The sequence below is a fragment of the Salmo salar genome, chromosome 09, assembly GCF_965601325.2.
Source record: "Salmo salar chromosome 09, fSalSal1, whole genome shotgun sequence".
Taxonomy (NCBI): Eukaryota; Metazoa; Chordata; class Actinopteri; order Salmoniformes; family Salmonidae; genus Salmo; species Salmo salar.
Window position 1 is genome coordinate 67001026 of NC_138299.1, and position 11281 is coordinate 67012306.

Sequence of the window (11281 nt, forward strand, 5' to 3'; positions counted from 1 at the left end):
TCGCTGGATATAGGACGGCCAGGCTAGAACATAGAGGGAAGAACTCGGGGAGTCAAGTGCAGTCCAAGTTCGCCTCGCGCCACTGTGTCAACGACCAGACGTGAAGATGACTCACCACACAACTGGAATCGCAGGGGGTCAGCGGTCAGGGTTTCGGGTGTCTCTTGAGGGCAACAATAACCAATCAATGTTAAGAAAACAGACCAGAGAACAACTTAGACTAGCACAGGAGGGGGATCACATGTATGCAGTGTTCAGTTTCTTGACTTTGGAAGTGGTCGAGAACAACTTGCACATGGTTGTTTAAGCTCTTGAGATCTATTAATGTGGCTACACAGTACAATTTGTCAGTATTTCCCAATTTCCTCGGCTGTTGTTTCACCTTTGAGTGACGGAGAATCCCTTAACGTGATGCGGATACAAGGCAGCATGTTGAAGCGTTCTCTCTCCTTCTCTTTCTCTCTCGCTCTGTCTCTCGATCAATGTCGAAGTTTTTCAAAAGCTTATTTTAGAAGTGTGATGTACACAAATATCTGTGTTGTTTATGGTACACAGGAACTTACACTTAAACTGTGATCACAATGTATTGTTTTTGACATGGTCACATGGTCTCTTGTTTTTACTATGGTTTCCCAACAAGGGTTAAATTACATGTGTTGTCAGACATGTTGATAGCCGCTTGTAAAATCGACACACGCTCGCAAGAGGTGTGCTCATACTGACATTCCCCATTTTGTTTGTCAGTCAAAAGGGGTGCGTGGCGGTCGAGGAAATTAATTAACTCTGCAACACGGTATCAAAGGGGGAAACCCAATATCTATGCAGGCTACAGTGGAGAAACCCACCTGTTTAGGCAGGGAAGAGGGAAGGGGGGTGGTGGGGTACTCCATCCACAGTGCCCATAATGTGCTTGACGGGGTTTCCATATTACCCACTCCTCCCACACCTTCCAGACCAAAGAATCACAGGTGGGTTCGAAATGGCTGTCCTAACGCTACACCGGAACGACAGGTGGGCAAGTGCTTTTTATTTTTTACGATGTCTGCCCTCTCCGTCTGTAACATTTGGGAAACGCAACACGAGACGTCAGAAATGCCAGCTGTAAAGGAGGTGGACAGAGGTGGACTAGGGGGAACTGTACACCTGGACTGTTAAGTTTATGGTTCTGGTCATAGTTACGTGATGTGGTTAGACCATTACTAGGGAACCAAAAAAAGCTATTGTTTTGAATGAAATGTGAGACGTGATATGTTGGTTGTTTAAAGTGATCTGTAAAGAACAAGTGAAATTAGACTAGTGATATTGTGGTTATCATGGGTATGCTGTATGTAGACTGAGCATAAGTTCCTCAGCCCTTCATCACTCTGTGTAATAGATATAGATAATGTATCCAGTGTGGTTAAGTCCAACAGCAGCCCCGTCACTTTGTTTGGAACAGAGCAGGCAATCGTTGGTTCTCCGTCCCTGTCTCATCCACCACTGTTCGACCTATACTGTACAAACCCAGTAGTCTAATAATAATCGATAATTGGATAAATATGTGAAAAGGCCAACTCAATCACCAAAGAAAAGGCAGTCCCTGTACATAACTGCAGCAACAGAGATATGCACTGTGGGAACATATTAATTCTGCACTGTCCTATATGTGGTTCTGTATGTAGATTAGGCACTGTGTGGCCATTTTTAATACTGCCTATTTTGATATATGTTAGCTGTCAGTCGAACTGCGCAAAAGTTCAACAGAAACTCAACTTTGGACATTCATTCTGGGTGGTTAAGGGTTAAGGTTTAAGATAGGGTAAAGAGTAAAGATAAAACATTTAAAGGGGTGCATAACACTGGGATTGAACCTGTGGTCCTCATAGCTGTAGCTTGCTGTTTAAGGCTTTCCTCTTACCCCATGCACAATGCCCTAGCAAGCACTGAGCCTACTAGATATTAATAGGCACTCGCGTTGCCCCTAGTGGACGGTAGGAAACTTGCAATGGAAATAATAATGACACCTGGGCATCGTAATCTGGTGCCTGCAGTTATGCACCCAGGAATCATATTCCGTACGAGGACGGCCTGGAAATGGCTCTGCCAAAAGAAGGTATTTTCTACACTAAGCCCTGAGCCAGTCTTCAAAGTCTACTGTGCCTAAATTAGACTTGATTTAAAATAGGGTTCAGCATGTAGAAGTCAGGTCAAAGTAATGATTCATGACAGTGAAAGTGATAGAAACCAGACATCACCGACAGAGAAGTTGATGAAAGCCCAAAAATGATCATGTCATCATTACTAACATGCAGTAAAACGATATTAGCCAGTATTCTTGGAATGAATGGAATCTCTCCCTTAAAAACGATTGCTGTAGACGGTACTTAGTCATTTAACTGAGGTTTTCTCAAGTTCCGACAACTGTGTTCAATCGTACTCAAGTTCCCTCATTAATGTAAACCATAGGACTGCTCAAGCAAGGGTAGAGTAAAATGTAGAATCCTAGTAAGTGGTAGCTGCAGTATTTGTCAGCTAAAGGGTTGATACTTTACGCCATGGCCTCAAGACATGTGCAGGCAGCCAAAAGGCAGAAGGTACTGAACGCTTAAGTGAACAGCCAAAGCCAGGTAAAGCCCCATCCAAACCACTTGGAAAATATCACTTGTGAATTTCCACTCCCAAGTTGGGGAAACTCCAACTGACCAGGGAACTAAGCATCTCCAAACCACCCTTAGGTTGCTTACTACTTGACTTTAAGTCTGGTGTAATTACAAGACAACATAATATTAAAATTATGGCAATACAAATTACATAATAAAGACAACATTTATATTGTAGCTAGGTGTTTATATTTCAAATGGGTCCTACCTTTTCATCATAGAAGTTGTTTCTGGTATATGGAATGCACAAAAACCAAAGCATGAAGATTCATTTTTTTTTACTTAAAATAATGTGCACAAGCATTTTTGAGAACAAGTTGACTTTTAGTATGTATATTTTATATTCATTCCATTTGAGGCTCATAATTGAGGAATCCTTTCTCAAAATGTGTCACCATAGATTTCCCATTACATTTCAAAACGTTTCCACAGCACCTCAATTTCTGTCCCATTGAACTACGGACAAATGTTACATGTTCATCATACACAACCCTATATGTTAACTAAATTACCATACAGAAGTGATAATTATTCTCGCTGCTCAAGGGGCCAACATATAGTTAGATCAAAGTTAAGCTCCATCTCAAGTGGAATCTGTTACCGTCCCGTCAATCTTTAGCTCTCCTTACTAACTATCTACTATTCTGGACTTGACTGGAGATTTACACCTTTTCCATCATGGAACAGAGTAGAAGAAGATTTGGCAATGGCTAAACATCCATCTTTTTATTTAGAAGCTTTAAATCCTCTCTGTTGGCTAACTGGATGTGCATCCTCTATTTCTGGAGAAGAGGAGTGATGGGCTTCTAAAGAGTGTACAGCTTGTTTCACTCTTGATCAGGACCTATTAATAAAGGTCCCCAGGGTGTGTGTGTATGTGTGTAGAGATAGTGTGTGTATGTGTATTGTCTGTAAGTGAAACTGTGTGTGTGTGTCTCTGTGTGTAGCATGTAGGAGAGGGCTGGTTAGACACGCACAGGGCAGCACAGGGGACAGACAGCTGGTGGGGTTCAGGATTCTGAAGGTTATGAGCACAGTGCCCCCAACACACACACACACACACACACACACACACACACACACACACACACACACACACACACACACACACACACACACACACACACACACACACACACACACACACACACACACACACACACACACACACACACACGTGTGCCAACATACACACTTGTGCACACATATACACACGCATACAAACATGTTAGGAATAGAGAGTTTCGTAACAGGCACACACACACGCCACGGCCTCTCGCCTAGACAGGTGGGCCGTGGTTCTGGTTTCACCACTGCCTTTTTTCAATACAAACTCACTCCGCAAGAGGAAGGGTACACTCAAAACGCAAGCAATTCCTGCAAGAACTCCTCTAGAGTGAGGACCTGCAAGAGGCCGACCCATCTGTCCGTCAACAGGCTCTCACTCTCTCCCATTCTCGCTGCCCTTTTGGTCCCCACCTCCCCTCCTTCTCTTCTCTCTTTTTCCATCCCTCCCTCCCTTCGTCTCCCTCCCTATCGCGCCAGCTGTGGTCTAGTACAAAAACTGATTTTCGGAGTGTTAACCATGATGTTCTTCCTACCCGGCAGCCAGATTTCATTTGCAGAGCACAGGGGGCAATATCTAGGGTAATTCCCGGGTTTAGTGTCACTGATCTTCTCACAGCTCACCTCGGGAGAGAAATTAAAGCCCAGATAAGGCCCCATTTCTGCTTCCAGCTCTGTCTTCCCTAGGCTCACCAGGACCATTCCTCACAGAACTGTACTATCAGGGCTGTCTGAGATGACACCATGGTCCTCCTGTCCTACTGCATGTCCACCTTCCACTGGCATTTTAATAGGTCAGATCTAATCTCTGATTTATACAATTTACATACATACACATACATACGTTGAGTGACTGACCAGATGATTACAGGTGAAAGGTATGATCCCTTATTGATGTCAATTGTTAAATACACCTCGATCAGTGTAGATGAAGGCGAGGATACCGGTTAAAGAAGGATTTTTAAGCTTTAAGACAATTGAGACATGGATTACGTATGTGTGCCATTCAGAGTGTGAATTGGCAAGACAAAACATTTAAGTGCCTTTGAATGGGGTATAGTAGTAGGTGCCATGAGCATCATGAACTGCAGCGCTGCTGGATTTTACACGCTCATCAGTTTCCTGTGTGTATCAAGAATGGTCCACCACCCAAAGGACATCCAGCCAATTTGACACATCTGTGGGAAGCATTGGAGTCAACATGGGCCAGCATCACTGTGGAACATTTTCGACACCTTATAGATTCCATGCCCCGATGAATTGAGGCTGTTCTGAGGGCAAAAGTGGGTGCAACTCAATATTAGGAAGGTGTTCCTAATGTTTTGTACACTCAGTGTACACTTCACATACAAATTCTACACTTTACAATTGCATTCATAAACACCTGAAATTATGACATTAAGGCAATAAAAGCAAGGTTTAGGACATACTAATGGAATATTTGATCTCAACGTGTCCTTACCAGATCACATAATAATGTAATCGCTGACTAAATATCATTGTGTCATGTTTGATTTTAGTTCTCATGAAGATGTACAGTATGTGTCCTTTAGCTAATGACACACAAATGTTAGGTAACATTTTTTAAGTGCAAAACGCATTGAATTTAACGTATTGCGATGACTTGGGCATTTAGATTGAGGTGATGGCTACTTCCATGTGGATTGCAATGTCTTGTTCGTTGGGTAAAGGCCATGCAGGGAAAGCAATAAGAGAGACTCCAATGATTTTAATTTCAGAAATAAACTCCAATGATTTTAGTAGTACTTCTCCCCATTTCAAGCAGCAAACGACTTGCCTGGTATTTATTGAAAACCTTGTCAACTAGCCTTTTTAGGACTCCGGTAAATGTCATCTAGTGAAAATGTGACTTCATAAGAATCCTAATTTAATTTAAAAGCTGTTAAAATCGACAGCATCCGCTTCAAAGGGTGGTAGAGGACATATTACTCCTGATTGTAGCAATGTGATGAAACATGAATGAAATGTCAGAAGATGTGTTAATTTTCAAAATTCAATCAAAATGTGGCAGAGCGGCACACTTTGAATATTGAACTGAATATTAAAATGCGACAAGGGCGTCATTTTGGGAAAAAAATGCTTTTTCACCAGTACAGGCGCATCCTAGTTTAAGGTTGGGGGTTCTGCCAATGACATTGGTTGTCATCGCTCAAGTAGTGTGTCTGAGCCTTGTGGTGGGAGCAATTAAAACAGGAGGACTTGTTAACCATGTGCTTTGGCTTAACACAGTGGAAGTGGAAATACAAGTTACAGAATAGGACACAGAATAGGGCACAGTCGTGTGCTTTATGGCGTTCTCTAAACATGATACAGGTGGCCAAGCGAAAACACACATGCTCATACCCACACACACACACACACACACACACACACACACACACACACACACACACACACACACACACACACACACACACACACACACACACACACACACACACACACACACACACACACACACACACACACACTTAAATCCTTATATAGTAAATCCTTCCAACCGATTAAGGCTTCCACCTCTAATTGTTTAGTACACATTATCATCACTTCTTCTCATACTAATCTCAATATTTTTCCATCTGGCACAAAGTATGCCTGTTGGTTGGATTGACATGTTAAAGCCAAGAGCCTCAATGTGTTTTCAGTTGGAAGGAGATATGAGGTCCCATTATGTGACATGCTTCCCTTTGAAATCATGTGCCAGCCTGAGGAAAACATAAGAAAATATTTGCCACCAAGCACGTTCAAATTCCCTCTTGAGAAAGCCACAGCTTCACATGAGAAGCATTACTGGGAGGGAGGCCTCTGAAAAACATGTTTTTTGAATTAAAATATTATGAGCTCGTTCAAACCAGATCAATTCTCTAATTGGCTCTTTCACAACATTTGCATATTGTTAGATGGAAGAGGTTGATTGGTTGTGGTGTCTTGAGATTGAGGTTGCTCGGTGGGAGACGGGTGGTAGAAAATGCACGCACGCACGCACGCACGCACGCACGCACGCACGCACGCACGCACGCACACACACACACACACACACACACACACACACACACACACACACACACACACACACACACACACACACACACACACACAGTGTATGGTGGAAAGCTGCTGAGGAAAGCAGCCTCACCAGGAGAACAGAGGAGACTGTTTCGACACATGAGGCAAAACAAACAGTCTGACTTCTAAGCTTTGGCATGCAGGATGACTGGGACCTCGGTTTCTCAGCTTTCCTACAAGATGTCTTTAGTCTTGTTTTTTACTCTGTTTTTCTCCTCTTTCTCTGTGTATGTGTTTCATTAATCCCCAGAGAGGGGATGAGAGAGGGAAAGAGAGAGATAAAGAGATGTGGTTGTAATTCATTCAGTAGGCCTCATACATTTTTGTAAATCATTTGTACGATCAAACACACTGACACACACGCACTCACAGGCACACGCATACACAAGCACACATACACAGACAGGCATGCACACACACACGCACGCATGCACACACAAACACACACACAGAGAGAGAGAGAGAGAGAAGTGCATCTCAACAGCCCACCTTTACAATACAGAGCACAGCTCTGAATCATAAAGAGACAAAAATAACTCGATATTTTCACCACACAATACAAGAGTCCTCACTTTTGCTGTCAATTCGCGATTACACAGACGTTGACGGCACCCAAGGACCACTCAACGTATTCCTCCTGTCTTTTCCCCCTTTTGAACCACTGCCATGTTAAGGAAACCCAATCTATTGTTTGAAGTGAACAGATTCTTCTCGAGATTGTCAAATACTTTATGCAAACAGTGTTGTGTTTTGTTGAACCTGTCCTAGGTGTGACTTAATAAAGATGAAAACTCTAAAGTGCTGGTTCCCCCTCACCAGGGGACTGAATGAGAACCACATGCACAAATACAGCGCAGTGCTCAGCGTGAGTGTGTGTGTGAGAGAAAACAGTAATCACATAGGTTTCCTGTGAAAAACAATAACATTTGTTTTAAACCGATGGCATTCTTCTCAGGGAGACTCAGTAGCTCCCATGGTAATACGTCCCAGACTTCCTGAGTACTGGGAACTAGCTAGCTTCATTGACTACTTCTAGGGCCAGTGGGAGGTCAGATTGGGAAGCTATAAGATACAATTTGTGAACATTTCTTCAACCACAGAATAATGACCAAATTCACAATAGACTGTACTCATGGCCAAAGTATACACACACAGTAATATTGGAGGACAGCAATGTGGTAATGATCTATGAAAGACAATTTCTGTCAGCATAGAGTTGTTATCTCAGATGTAGCATTAGCAACAAGTACACCGTACAGAAAGCTCTTAGACTTTAGAAATGTCTCTCCTTGACATTGTGCTCAGTTGCTGTATATAGGCCGATGTACGTACATGAAAAACCCACCATTTTGAAAGACAGATCATTTCACAACATTCTTCCCTCTATATAACAAATGATGCCATGCGCACCCCACGTGGCTCAGCTTAACCGCGATCAAGTGAAAGCTAGCAGGGAGCTCCCAGCGTGTCTGGTTCCCTAATGTACAGGGGCACTGGGGCAATGATATATCACACTGTTTTCATCACAAACCCATCAGGCTCTGCTTGCCTCAACTTTGGGGTTTCTGACCTAAGAGCTTCCCCCCTGTCGGGGTGATTTTACTTGGACAAATTTCTCCTCCTAGTCTCTTCACTGCAAGGGGAGCCATGGCAGACACTCATCTGCCTCCCATTACACTTCCCAAATTGAGAGCATACATGGATGACGTGTTAATGGATAAAAATGCAGCGCAGGGACATTTAGTGTCGGACTGTTAAAGAGCAACTCCCCCCTAGCCCTTCAAACTGCTGGGGCAGACAAAGCTCCATGCTTAACCTTGCTACAACGCTACTAGCCACCTTATTGTTATTCTTCACAGCTCGGTACATGGTATTATCAGTGGTTGTTATGTCACGGGACTAGCAGACTAGACGTACACATTTACATGTCAGTCACATATTGGAAAGCGTTAGTTCAATTGACATAACTTGATAAATTCAAGTTTTCCTTGCACCTTTTTTGTTGATGGTACTAAACCCTGTCCCACTAATGCCGCTATTTTCACTCATTACAAATATGACACCAGATGGCAGAGTTAGTGATAAGGTAGTGGAACCTACGTCTGTTGTAACATTGACCCTATTTGCTAACCCCGGCCCTTGTCTTAAAATAAGTAGCATTTCAGTCCCATGTTACTTTACAGTATCTCTGAAACCTCCAAAATCACCAGATTAGATCAGATTAGTTATCGGAAACAAGCAGAGGTGGGTTACCTTTCGCTAGCTGTCAGTGGTGGCGAGTGCAGCGTGCAGTCAGTCAGTGTGGGCGAGTGTCTCTCACGGCAACAGAGAATACAAGTTGTTTGATACTGTTGACTAGCATGATGGGTGCCACTGTAATCCCACAGAGGATCATTCATGACCTCAACACTTAAATATAGAAGCACAGACACAAAACTCCTGCTATTCTGGAGGACGACGGGCAGACAGGCCTTCCAAAGCAGAGTGCTACTTCTTATTCTTCAATTTGAGCACAGATTTTTTGTTGAGTGGTCATCTACTGAATGAGTCTTGGACATTATCATTTAAACTGTTTTAAAAAGTAGGCCTACAGCACCATGAACAAATTTGAACATATACAGTAGGGGAGCGTGGGGTATCTTGATACATTTTATACCTTTAGCATCACTACGTCAAGGGAAATATAGTATTCTTTCTGACAAAGATATCAACATCTATTTCAGGATGTTGTGTATCCCTGGAAATATTCATCATTTATGTAAACATAACAGTTTTGAAAACATAGCTTGTCACACAAAAGTGGTCTCTTGGCACAACTTACCCTGGGTATGGGGTAAATTGAGCATAGGGACAGGGTAAGTTGAGCTGCCTTGGGGTAAGTGGGTGATGGTGTTCTGTAACAATGGGTGATGGTGCTGGTAGGTCAAATTCATGGAATGGGGGTGTGGTATAGGTAAGGCTTTATTTAGGGGTCTGTAATAAATAATTTATTTACAAACAGTTTGCTCACCATTTATTAATCATTACTCACCCATTAGTAAATCTTAGTTAGCTAGTTATTCATAAATGTATATATATTTCCTTAAATATCCTGTGTTGTGTGTTTATTATTTTACCAGGTACTACTGGAATGTCTACTAATGGCATGACCATCTTTTTGTGAGAAATAGTATGCATTTTATACATAAAACTGACAAAATGTCATCATTTGTATGGGATTTGGTGGCCATTGGCTCAACTTACACCAAGGCACTTTCATACTAAGTATAGGACCTAATATTGTAGCTTATAGAGACCCCAACTGATGTATAAAGCAATCTTAATATGATCTACTTTGGTTGGTCCGGTGTGGCTATGTTGGCTTATGCCCTTGGGGAATCCCCGTCGCCATCTTGGAGGGTGGTCCAAATGATTAGCCAAGCAAGCGAAGTTTGCAACTTAAGCCCGTCAGCCCTCGTTTTTAGATGGCTTTGCGAGTATACAACTATGTTCACTCCGGGGCCTGAAACTCCCCATAATTCAATTTGCGACGATTGTACATCCGCTAAGAAAAGTTAGCGAAAACTTAAAAACAACATCAATGGAGAAGTCAACATACAAGTGTAAGTAAAAATGAATGCAAATAAGTTCGAAATTTTCCTACGACGTAAGAAGTAAATATGTTATTGTTTGGTTATCTTTTGGAAATTGTAGAAATAAAACATTTTCCTTCTTCAGAACTTCCAGCTAGGCAGGCTAACGTTAGTTAGCTAATTAATTTGCTAGCTAAAATACAGTAGACATATATTAATAATTATATATTTCATATAGAGTTGAAGTCGGAAGTTTACATACACCTTAGCCAAATACATTTAAACTCAGTTTTTCACAATTCCTGACATTTAATCCTAGTAAAAATTCCCTGTCTTAGGTCAGTTAGGATCACCACTTTATTTTAAGTATGTAAAATGTCAGAATAATAGTAAAGAAAATGATTTATTTCAGCTTGTATTTCTTTCATCACATTCCCAGTGGATCAGAAGTTTACATACACTCAATTACTATCTGGTAGCATTGCCTTTAAATTGATTAACTTGGGTCAAACGTTTTGGGAGGCTTACACAAGCTTCCCATAATAAGTTGGGTGAATTTTGGCCCATTCCTCCTGACAGAGCTGGTGTAACTGAATCAGGTTTGTAGGCCTCCTTGCTCGCACAAGCTTTTCAGTTCTGCCCACACATTTTCTATGGGATTGACGTTAGGGCTTTGTGTTGGCCACTCCAATACCTTGACTTTGTTGTCCTTAAGCCATTTTGCCACAACTTTGGAAGTATGCTTGGGCTGATTGTCCAATTTGGAAGACCCATTTGCGATCAAGATTATCTTCCTGACTGATGTCTTGAGATGTTGCTTCAATATATCTACATAATTTTCCTCCCTCATAATGCCATCTATTTTGTGAAGTGCACCAGTCCCTCCTGCAGCAAAGCACCCCCACAACATGATGCTGC

The 11281-nt window shown here is 42.1% G+C and overlaps 1 protein-coding gene across 1 annotated transcript in view; it reads right to left on the reverse strand.

The window, feature by feature from the left end:
• LOC100136799 (paired like homeodomain 2) overlaps window positions 1-9122 on the reverse strand; it is a 46490-nt gene extending 37368 nt beyond the window's left edge. Inside the window, exon 1 of the mRNA XM_014211930.3 lies at window positions 9045-9122. The gene's annotated coding sequence lies outside the window, so the exon portion shown is untranslated. The remainder of the gene's footprint in view (window positions 1-9044) is intronic.
• Between the last annotated feature and the right edge of the window lie 2159 nt (window positions 9123-11281).